At 41.8% G+C, this 12,385-nt stretch overlaps 1 pseudogene; it reads right to left on the reverse strand.

Annotated features, from left to right (window-relative positions):
- Nucleotides 1-8,457: 8,457 nt before the first annotated feature.
- On the reverse strand, nt 8,458-8,576 carry LOC120617476 (uncharacterized; annotated as a pseudogene).
- Nucleotides 8,577-12,385: the final 3,809 nt, after the last annotated feature.

The raw sequence follows: 12,385 nt of genomic DNA on the forward strand, positions 1-12,385 counted from the left end.
AAAAAAAAAGAGCTTGATTTGGGAAAGACATTGTCCCTAGGATTTTTCTTTAGGTGTAGATCACATTACATTGGCTCCAGCCAATCTTAATTCCTGCTACTGCTTCTATCAACGTCGAATGACACCCAACATTAGAAAAACTGGCGGGAGAAACATTGTTAATGACGCTTCATGAAAAAAAAAATAATCTGGGATATAAACCTGTGCAATTAATCAAGCTTATGCTATTTGAGCTTTTCATATCATTCACCTTTTAAAAAAAATCCATTGACCATAAAAGTGCTCTGCCTTCTCCACAATAGAGAAATCGTGACACGATTTTTCCAGTAACTGCCTGAACATTTTACAATGCACCTGTGGGAGCTGCCATTGATCTTTCCCAGGCCGAAAACATAATAGAGTTAAAATGCGCTGTTTTCCAAACCGAGCATAAACCTACAAAAGGCTCTCATTTCGTCAACTATTAGTTTCTTATTGCTGCAGTAACAAATTACTACAAGCTTAGTGGTTTAAAACCCCACCAATTTATTCTCGTATAGTTCTGGAGGTCAGAAGTCTCACCTGAGTCTTACAGTGATAAAACCAAAGTGTTGACAGGGCTGGTTCCTCCCAGAGGCTCCGAGGGGACAATCTATCTCCTTGCCTTTTTCGGCTTCCAGGGGAAACCCATACTCTTTGGTCCGTGGCCCTTTCCTCCTCCTTTATAGCGCGTCGCTCTGATCACTGTTTATGTCATCACACTGCCTTCTCCTCCATCTCTTTCTCATAAGAAAACTTGTGATTACAATTAGGGTCCATCCGAATAATCCAAGACAATCTCCCCATCTCAAGATCCTTAACTGAATCATACTCTCAAAGTCCCTTTGGCCATATAAAAATAACATTCATGGTTCTAAGGATTAAGATCTCAATATATTAGGGGGACATTATCCCACCAATCACATAAACTAATTAAGTTGTCTGTCAAAATAAGATGGAAATAAAATTGACTTCTCTTTTAAAAATAACTCATAAAAAATGTAAATCTAATGTGTAACATCAAGCTCAGGCCCTAATAAAGTGTTTTAGGCGCTTTCTTGGAATTGAATAAGGATTAATGTTACACAATTAAAAACTTGGAAGCAGAGCCTATGGACCAACAGGGCTTTTAGTTGCAAGCAATGGAATCCAACTTCGGCTAACTTAAGGAGAAAAGAAATTCATTAAAGGATCAATGAGTCAATGGGAGGTTAGAGGGCTCTGCTCTGAATGTGGGAAGACACCAGGAGAGACTGGACATCAAAAACATGACTTAAGTTACACAATGGGAACAGTTTAATTCACGCGACGTTTCTGGACTTTTGCTAAAGATACTTGATTGAGGTGCTCAGCTTAGGTTATAAAGCCAAAATGCCTGGGGTTTCATCCAGCCAAATAAATGCCTTTCTAATAACCTGAGACAAGTTTCTTAAAATCGCGGCCCCCAGTTTGTCATATGGGAAGTGAATAAGAAAGAATATTCGATATATAAACTTACCATAAGGGTCAAATGAGATAGTATACATAAACTGCTTACAATAAACAGTGAATGGACACGTACTGCTGAAAATAAATCGGAGAAATCACCAAGCTTTATTATTCTTACAAAACTGATCATGAATCATTTCTCAACTGTCCCCGAGCCTTTGCCTCAGTTTCCCGCGATTCCGACTTTTACTCGAAATCATGTGAATCTATTATTCCCTACTTCTTGAGGACAGAAGCAAGAACACTCTTTCTCTCTATTCTATAGGGAAAAGAAAGCACTATCTCGCCCACTGAGCTGTATCCCAGTAAATGAGAAGCCCACTTGGAACTGAGTTGACAAATAGCTCCGCAGCCAAAGTTGACAGGTACAAGGCAAAATCCAACTTAGGCTATGAGCGGCCAATTAAAACTAACATAGGGCCAGGAGCCACATCCAGTGGAACAATTCTATAGCCACTTGACCGTTCCTCCACTTTTTCCTGCTACCTGGGTGGCCTTAGTTCATTCTCTTAATTCTTATTTACTTGTTTCCCCTTGATAGAAGTTGAATTCTCAGTTTCATTTTCTGTATACATTTTTTAACTTAAAACACCAAAATATAATAATACAATTTGTGAAAAGCATATGTACATTGCATATTTTTAACTTGGATAAATAATGTTAAAATAAATGTATTTCAATTTTGGAGGCGGGGTACATGGTAGGGGGTTGAGGAATGGGCTTTTGGTAATGATCAAAGGAAATTTTACATTCATCTAAAATGGTTTTATTATTTTATTAAAAAATTTCAAATTTGACCTTAAGCAAATATAGAAAAAAAAAAACTGCAGTTAACTCTGGGTGGTGGGAACAGGTGTTAATTTCGTTTTTCTGGTTTCTTAAAATTTTAATTTCTTCGAAATATTTATACCAAGTTAAAAAATAACAAAATAGAAAATAGCCATAAACACGTTTTAGAAGCCTGAGTATTTAGTAATATGTGCAAACCCATAAAGTGTGGAGAAGATAGAATTCTTTCCAGTTGTATGAAATAGAATTTCACAAAGAATACATTAAATTGATTGTATTTGGTCCCATGAAAACAGAAAAGTTATACAAATATGAAAAAGCCCACATAGCATGGAAGAGCACGTAGATCCGAACAATTACCACTCCAGTCTGATATCGCGACAGCTTTCTGTCTGCACCAACGCAAAGGCCAGGGGCTCTGGAGAAGAACAGAACTTGCCTCACGTGCTGAAGTGGGAACCCCCATCCATGAATACAGCAAGCCACACGACGACTCCAGTCACTGAAGGGCTTGCTGACAGAGGAGACCAGGGACAGCAGCAGGGCGAGAAAGGGCACAATTCATTAATCACTCTACCACAAAGATCACAGACAGCTTAAAACTAGAAGAAATCCCAAAGGGGCTAATCCTCCCTGCAGATAGATCAGAAAACTACGGCCCGAAAAGGGGTAACCGGTATTACACAACCAGCGCCTGGGGGCACGGAACTGGAACGTGAGTCTTTTGAACCCCTGAGCGATGCATATGAACCCTCTTAACACAGCACACAAAGGGCTTTGACATCTGGCCCCTGCGCACCTGCAGCACCGACCTCCCACCATGACCCCGTGTTCTAGTTCGGATCGTCCGCGGGGCAAGAATTCTCATTTCTCACTCTCTCTGCTGCGCAGATGTTGCCTGTGTTGATTCACATAGATGGTCAGTAGAGGCTCTTCGTCCTTCAGCCCCTTTTCAGAACCCATCTTTTGAGCCCCAGAACTCCCAGCGTAAGCTGGGTTCCCTCCTCTGTGCTCCCATAATATCCATGACCTCCCCTTGTCATAACGCTTAGCATTTGCTGCGTTCCCTCTCCCACTAAGCTGTGGCCACTGAGAAAAGAGAGAACATGTCTCTGTGCCCCTGTTACACTGAGGGATTTATTGCTGGGGTCTTTTTGCATTATGGATCTAGGGACCGTGCCAGAGAGGAAGGATGGAGAAGGCACGAGCATCGTGATGACCATGGGAGCTACTATATCTGACATTCTGTCATTATGAATCCCGTCCTTCTTCCTAGCTCTAGTTGAGGTACCACTTCCACTAGAAATCTTTTCCTCATTAACTCAGTTTGCAACACTTGATTGGAAATGAAACATCCCGACAAGATGGCTGTCACTTCCTTTTCATGTGGGTGTCTTGTCTCTTCAACTACACTGTTAATTGCTTGAGGGCACAAATCACATGTGATTCTTGCCTGTGCTTGTAGGCCTTTACACAGAAGTATACAATCAACACTCGTAGGTGATAATACTATTACTCGAACAATGTTCCAGAGTGGCTCTGTCATTGTCACTACCAGGTTAAAGATGATAAAGAATAAAAAGTGTGTGTGTGTGTGTGTGTGTGTGTGTGTAACCAAGCTTAGAAATAAGTTGATCTAATCAAAAAAGTGAGTCCCCAACAGAGGCCAGATGTGGCTTCAGGCTGGATGGCACTGCAGATGGTTCAAGAGAGATACTGGGCAAGATGCTGGAGAGAGCAGAGGAACAATTTATGAATTCGATGAATTCATAAATCTCATATGTATGATGGCTTCTCGTGTACGATGGTCCCCTCGCCTTGTCTGTTGTCTCTGGTTGGGCCACCATTGATAATAAATTGCACAGTGCATATCCATATTGCCTTGTCTCTTTGGCTGGCAGCAGTGCTGCATGATGAAGCCATCGGCTTGGGGGAAAAAAATAAGACTCTGGCTCTCCTGGTGCCCTGTATAAGCTGCCTTGGCATCAGAGCCGCCATGCTGCCTACCGCCTGTCTTTCTCAACGCTCAGTAGTGTTGACCTTCCCAGAAGGGGAAAGCGGAAAAGGTATAACCATAAATGGCATAAAACGATTCTGTGATCAAGTAATTTGGGGAGAATCTGGGACAGTTGAACAAGTCTCTTAAGTACTTCTCAGAGCCTTTAGTATGTAGATAATGCCTCCAAGAAGGGCTTATAATTTGCAGAGCTTCCCACACTTAACTGATCTCAAAATTCTTTATTAGATTATTTTTCAGGAGTGTTGTTCTTTGAAACAAACTTTGAGGAATGCTAAATCCAATAAAAATCTAGTAATGTCCTACGAGTTTATTAGGTTAAGCAAAATTAGCAGAACATCGAGGGCCAGGAGAGAGGTTCTCGCCCGCTATTACAGTTTTGTTGCTGTTGTTATTTATTTTTTGGGTTTTTATTTTTTAACACATGTGTAGCACATAATCCACCCCCTGGAAAATACCTTTGTATACCAGGAAAAGTGATCCTCCATGGGCTCATTTTGACTGATATCCCCTCTGCTGATTTCTGCCTCCAATGTTCCCCACTTTGAGAGGATCCACACACTCTAGTCTAACTGAGAAGTCGATGGCTAGCCAGTTTAAGACTCTGGGGATCTGCTAGAGACGGCTCAGTTCTTGAAACTAACTAAGCCCTCAGTATGAGTCATTATCAGTGACTAAATGGTCGGATGAATGGTAGAACTGCTTTCAGTCCATACGCCCTGATCAGACGCTTTGTGTGTGTGTGTTTGTTTGTTTGTTTGTTTAGGATGGCCCTGTCCCTTTGGTCCATCGGGACCTCCCTCCTCCCCAAGAAGAAGAATCACCGCTGTTTTCTTACACAGATAGTGTGTTAAAGAATTATATTGAGAAGAAAACAGAAAGACACAGAAAACTGAATTTTGATCATTGATTTTGCCCCTGAAAACTGAACTAAATGTCCATCTAAGCTTAACGCTCGGCTCTTCAGCCCCAACCCTCAAAGTCAACAGCCCCTGTGCAGGCGCGCAGAGCTGAACTGCCCCCACATGCGGCAGATGAAGGCAGATGCAGCGGCAGCCGTGGTGACAGGTGCTTGAGAACCACGCTGGTCTCCTACCCCTCACACCCCAACCAGCGATGTACAGTGGAAAGGAATTATCTATTCTGAAATAAATCAAAAGTATATGTTTTTATATTATTAAGCAATATAACCTGAAAACGTAAATATTACATCACCTTTTTGCTTTGAAATCACGTGAACCTGTACGTCGATTATCTGCCCATGGTTAGTATTTACTATGAAGGACAGTATCCACATCTATCGAGGTTTAGTCCTTTCCAAGGGAGTTTTCTTATCTGATTAAGAAATAGGGTACAAACACCATAGAGAGGCTGGCCGCAAATCTTGCATAATAGAAAAAAAAAAACCACTCTAAAGAAACAGAGATAAAGAAAAAATGGAAAACAAACTTCAAAATGTGTCACAGGGAATAAATTCCTACCGAGAAATATGTTCTCTTCTAAACTTCGTGTTTATAACTTCAGAAACACATTTTATGCCAAACAACACAATATAGCAAATACAAGGAAACGCATAAATTTATATACGCCAACTTTTAAACTTTATGGGAGCAATTCTAGAAGCCTGGTATAAAGATGATATCTGAAAAGAAGGAAGGCGTGGAGAAGGATTAATTGGCCCCAATGGGTCTTCCTTCTGGGGAAAAGGGAAACTGAAAACTAGGATGAGAGCCTTTCCCAGGCTCATTATTTGCTTTCTGATCCTGAGTTTTAGTGGCCAGTATCATTCTCACATCTTTTATAAAAGTTTTAGTAAATTTTTCCTATCAAGCAAGGGCAATGACGTCTGTCCAAATATATCTGCCTCAGTCTAGCATTCGAGACCCTCCAGAATTCAGTATCACCTCGGCAAGTCAGCATCAGCCCCTCATCATTCTCTCCCTCCATAATCTCAACCCTCCCCTCCAAGGGTCTACTCAGTGCTTCCAATCACACGCCAGCAGCTTCAATCAGCTCTCTCAGTTAACAGGCTTCAGTACGAGGCACAGACATCCCAATTCGGGGAGCCGTTTACTTTACCACATAACTGAGAAGCTCAGCCTTGAAGCAGGGCTGAAGTATGGTTTGATCTGGAGACGCCTGCCACCACTTCTCCCTAATTCCCTTGACTACGTCCTACATAAGGTGCCATCGTTCTAAAGATGGCTTCTCTCATGCAGCAGTTCTGGGTCATATATCTGTACACTATACGGATCAGAGAGAGACTAAATTAATCACCAAGATCTGGGGGCGGGGGGATGGAATGATCGACTTAGGTCATGTGACCCGCTACGAGAAGCAGGAGAGACATAAACTTCCCCGGAACCATGGGAATCCGTAAAGGAAAGTCAGGGGCCGTGAGAAGGTGCAAGAGAGGCAAACGCCACGTGGCCGTCGTAAGGCGCTTCTCCTCCGCTCTGCACCGTCCCTTCACTGCTCCTGCCCACGAATTTCCGATCCTCCATCCTTTGGTCTTTCTTTCATTATTCCAAAGATTCCATCATTCTCCAGACATGTCCCCAAATGAAGGTCATCATGGTTGCATGCGGTAGTTCTCCATCTTCTAGTTAAAAAACCCCTTTTTTTTTTCTTGCAATAAGAGCAAGATTTCTCCTAATAATTGAAGTATCCGCTGAGTTAAGAAGGAAAGGAAAGCATTTCTTTGGAGGGTACTATCTTCCTAGTGTTTGTTGAGGCCTTGGTCAGGGGAAACAAAAATGAAGGCGAGGAGGGTCGGCTGGAGATGGCCAGGGAAGTCGTGCGCGTTGCGTCCAGGCCGACTCTGTGAAAAAGGGTGTGTGGAAAGTGAACCTTTTACGCCGGAACACACAGCCCGCAAACGGAGGTAACTAAATGGAGAAGCCCAGGCTCTGTGCCTGTCCCTGTGTCACCTCATGCTACCTCTGTGTATCTAGGCAGAAGCCACTCATCTCCCTCAGAAGTCTTATAAACAAAAGGCACTTTTTGAAGGGGGAAAAAAAAGTCACAGTTGTGAGCTGCATTTTCTGATTCCTTTTATCTCCTTTCTGTTCTCAGCGCCCCTGTGTTCTGCCCTCTGGTAGGTTGGGGGTTGAGAGAGAGATGTGTGAGTGAAGATGGGGATTTGCAAACCATCCTACTGGGTGCCTAATAAAATGCAAATTGAGACGCGGGGAGAAGAGAAGTTCTCTGTCCTTCTCTTTACAAATAAAGTGCTATGGTGCCACTTGCGGGGACCGGGAGCGCCATGCTGGGGCTGCATCTGCTCTTTCTGACAGCTCCCCAAAGAGCCCTGCTTCTTCTGTTTTTGCAAGCCAGCAAGCTGTTCTTGGAGAGCGCATAAAGAAACCTGCTGCTGGAAAAATGCAGAAAGTTTCTCTGACAAGAGAGAAGAAATTCAAAATCTCCTGAGAAAATAAAAGACTGAACTCCACGAGAGCAAAACCCAAACGCCTGTTCTCGGTAAAGGAAGCCCTTTCCGGTTAGGAAGCAGAAGGAATGCAAACTCGCCGACCGTGGGGACCCACTGGGTGGCCGTGAGGGACGTCAACGGGCTGGAGAAGGTGGGGGACTGGAGAGGGCATGCCCCGCGTCAACAGGAAGCCGTCAGCCCAGCCCTCGCCAACGGTCCCAGCACTGGTGGCTAATGCTGTTTGTAAAGAAACGCTAGAATTATGAATCTTATGTGAAATCTCCCAGTTCTCAAGTTTTCCATATTATGATTTGGCCAGCCAAACTGAATGGGATTCTTGGGGTTGCAAGTTCATCTTTCAGCTTCCAGGATGGAGGAATGCTGGGACTGTCTCGATCACCTGAGCCTGGTCTGCAGAAAGGAGGTCCTTGAGAGGAAACAGAAAACCCCAAGGATGAGCGGGAAGGCAGCTGGTGCTGTGGAACGATGGAACCCATCATAACGGGGTCACAAAGTACCCTCGCCGCGCTGAACAGTCGCTGTGCTCGATCTGCCCCCACCCCACCCAACCCTCACACACCAAAGACCTTTTCTCTATTTATTTTTTATTTTATTACTATTATTATTATTATTATTTTAGGCGAGGCAACCCTTGGTTGACCTCATAGATTGCAAGGACCTTGTCAGCTTACAATCTCTTATTTTTTATTTTTTACACCTACAGCACCTGATCTTCCTAGGTGGTCTCCCATCCAAGTACTAACCAGGCCCGACCCTGCTTAACTTCCGAGATCAGACGGGATGTGGCTTGTTCAGAGCGGCATGACCGTGGACCCAAAGATCTTTTTATTGTCTCCCTAGTATTGCCTTTTCCAGAATGTCACTTCATAGGAATCATATTGTGTGTCACCTTCTCAGATCGGCTTCTTTCACTTAAGGTTCCTCCATGTCTTTTTATGGCTCGATAGATTATTACTTTTTAGCACTGAATAATATTCCACTGTCTGGATACACCACCATTTATCCTAGTGAAAGACATCTTTGGCACTGCTTCCATTTTGGGCAATTGTAAATCAAGTGAGAACAGATATCCATGTGCTGGTTTTTGTGTGGCTGTGTTTGCAACTCCTTCGGATAAATAACAAGAAACGAAATCACTAGATTCTATAGTAAGAATTTGTTCAGTTTTGTAGGAAATCATCAAACTATCTTCCAAAGTGCCTGTACCATTCTGCATTCTCACCAGCAATGAATGAAAGTTCTTGGTGGTCCATGTCCTCGCCAGCATTTGGTATTATGAGTGTTCCGAATTTTGGCCATTTTAATAAGCGTAGTATTTTCTCATTGTTTTAATTTGCATTTCCCTGATGATTTACGATGTGGAAAATCTTTTCATATGTTTATTTGCCATTTGTTTATCTTCTCTGGTGAGATGTCTGTTAAGGTCTTTGGTCCCTTTTTAAATCAGATTGTTTTCTTATTGTTGAGTTTCAAGAGTTCACTATAAATTTTGGATAACGGTTCTTTATCATATTTTCCTACAAATATTTTCTCCCGGCCTATGGTTTATCTTTTCATTCTCATATCTTGACATTGTCTTTCACAGAGGATAAGTTTTTAATTTGAATGAAGTCTAGAGTATCAATTATCTCTTTATAGATCACGCCTTTGGTGTTATATCTGAAAAGGCATTGTCATGTCCAAGGTCATCTAGATTTTCTCCTATGTTACCTTCTAGGAGTTTTATTGTTTTGCATTTTACATACAGCTCTATGATCCATTTGAGTTAATTTATGCAGAGGGTACAATGTCTGTGTCTAGATTTATTTTTTTGCATGTGGATGTCCAGTTGTTCCAGTATCACTGGTTGAAAAGCCTATCTTGGCCCCATTGTATTATCTTTACTCCTTTGTCAAAGATCAGTTGCATTTATGATGGGAATTCTTTTTAAGGCCATGGAAATGTTTTAAAATTAGGTGGTAGTATTGGTTGCACAACTGTGTGAATATAAAACCCACCAAACTGAATACTTTAAACAGACAAATTTTATGGTATGTGAATTATAACTCAATAAAGCCGTTTGAAAGAAAAAGACTGTGGCTTCTGTCTTGGGTGCCCCGCTCGCTTTCTCTCACTTACTCTGATGAAACCAGCTGGCATATTGTGATCTGCCTTGTGGAGAGACCCGTGTGGCAAGGAACCACGAGAGGCCTCCAGCCAGAGAAGGTAGGGAGCTAAAGGCCCCCAGTCTGACAATGCACAAGGAACCGAATCTTGCCAACAACTTTACGAGTGAGCTTGGAAGTGGGTCTGTCCCCAGTCAAGCCTTGTGATGAGACCACAGCCTAGGCCAACACCTTGATTACAGCCTCATGAGAAACCTTGACACAGAGGACTCCGCAGGTCCATGCCAGGCTTTCTGACGCAGAGAAACTGAGAATAATAAACGCTCTTTTAAGCCGCCTAGTAATACCTTATGCAGCATTAAATAACAAACACACTACACAACACCAAACCCTTTTCCTGGTAATAGTTTGTATTGTACCTCTACCGGCAGTGAATGAAAGTCTCCAGTCCACCATGTCCTTACTTAAATTGTTGGGTTTCTTTTTTTTTAGACTTTTAGTATATATTTAGTTTACCAATTGAGCAAGTGTGAAATAATATCTCAATGACATTTTATTTTTCATTTCCTAGCTTACTAATGAGATATCATCTTTTCATATGTTTATAGGCCATTCAAATATATCTTCTATGAAACACCTGTTTTTATCTTTTGTGCATTATTCTATCTTTTCTTTGCTTCATTTGATGACTAAAGCAGTTTTCAAATATATTATAGATACTAATTCTTTGTCAGTTATATGTGATGCAAATTCTTCTCCCAATTTTGGACTTGCTTTTCATTCCTTATCGTGATTTTATTGAGAAAAACCATAAACAAATTCAATATAGTCAAATTCATCGATCCTTTCCTTTATGCTTAGCACTTTTTGAGTCTTAAGAAATTCTTTCCTACTCTGAAATCATAAGAATATCCTTCTATATTTTCTTGCAGATATGTTACAATTTGGCTTTTCATATTTTAATTTATTTCATCTTTAAGAAAGTTTTGGCTTCTATCATTGGTATAGAATTTTTTGCCAATGACATTTTCTTCATATTTTCCATCTTTTCTCTTCCCAGAAGAACAGTTCTTCTTAACTTCTCCCTGTCACCATTGTTTCCAGCTGTCCCTCACTCTTTTCCTCCACCTTTCTCTTTCTCCACCCAATGGCCCATCTATAAGAGGCGGAATAAATAAGTCTGGGTACATACATGCAATGGGGATGTTGTACCTGTTGAAGAATGAAACAGAACTCTGTGCTAAGATGGAAGATGCCGTGGAGTGATGAAAACAAGTTGCAGCACAGAACAGCCTCGGGTGTATGAGAGTGGACATGCGCATAGACCAGAGCAGACATCAAACCTATCGGTGGCTATCTCGAGGATGACACACAAATACGATTACAGGCTTTCCTATCCAAGTCTATATTGCTTGATGGTTTTGCAATGAGCACATATCAGTCTTATAATCTGAAAAAAATAAATATAAGAAAATGTGAGGCACAAAAGAAAACCTACACATCATGTATTTGATAAAGAGCTTCTACGTGCGGGGACCACGTCAGGCACTGGGGGACACGACAGAGACCAGGAGGCTCCGCCCTTGGTGGAGGTCACTCTAATATCAATCTCCTCCAATTCTCCATCCCTTCTGCTGTGCTCTTCCTAATTGTCTTACCCTACGACATGAGTTTTCCCTTCTCTGTGCTCCTAAAACACTCCTGCCCTTGTCTACCCACTTTAGCCCAGTGATAGATTTTCTGTTGCTCCCTACACAAACCTCATTTCCCTGAAAAAATTAGGTCAGGGCTCCTAAGGACAAACACTGTTTTAGACATGCCAAACTTTCCCCCACCAACCAAACGAGAATAGAGGAAAAGAGAGAGGGCACTCAGTAGACATTTGCTGATTGACTTGGGTGAGGTGGAAGTTGGGATAGGTCTTTTGGGAAGAATCAGATTTCACATTTTCACTTTAAGGAATGGGATGATCCTGACTCATACTGCACTCTGAGGAAAAAAATCAATATCCCGCACAAGCAAAATAGGGCAATTGTCATTATAACTATTAGAATACTGTAGGCACCAATCGATTGTTTCCATGCTTGTTATCCACTTTGTGGATTATCTGTGGCCACACTGATCTCCTCATTGGTTGCCCCCTCTCTGGCCTGCAGCCTTCTGCTTAGCTGCAACACTGGCGGATGCCCAGGGAACAGTGACTAATTTAAACATCAGCTCAGAGCTAAATGTAATTAGGAAAATAAATCTCCTGCAAAGCAACCACTCAATGTCTATTCGAACCAAACAGCAATAATTACCATCTATTGTTTTAGGTGATCCGTGGCTCTGCTCCCCTCAATAACCATTAATAATCATAATTTTCTTATAAGAAATATTTTTCTTGTAAGAATATATAATTTTCCTTACAAATTTAAACATACCATAGCCTAAACATACCATATGACCCAACAATCCCACTCCAATTACACTTGGTATTTGCACAAGTGAAATGAAAACTTATGTTCACACAAAGAT

The sequence above is a fragment of the Pteropus medius genome, unplaced genomic scaffold (assembly GCF_902729225.1).
Source record: "Pteropus medius unplaced genomic scaffold, Ma_sr-lr_union100, whole genome shotgun sequence".
Lineage (NCBI taxonomy): Eukaryota > Metazoa > Chordata > Mammalia > Chiroptera > Pteropodidae > Pteropus > Pteropus medius.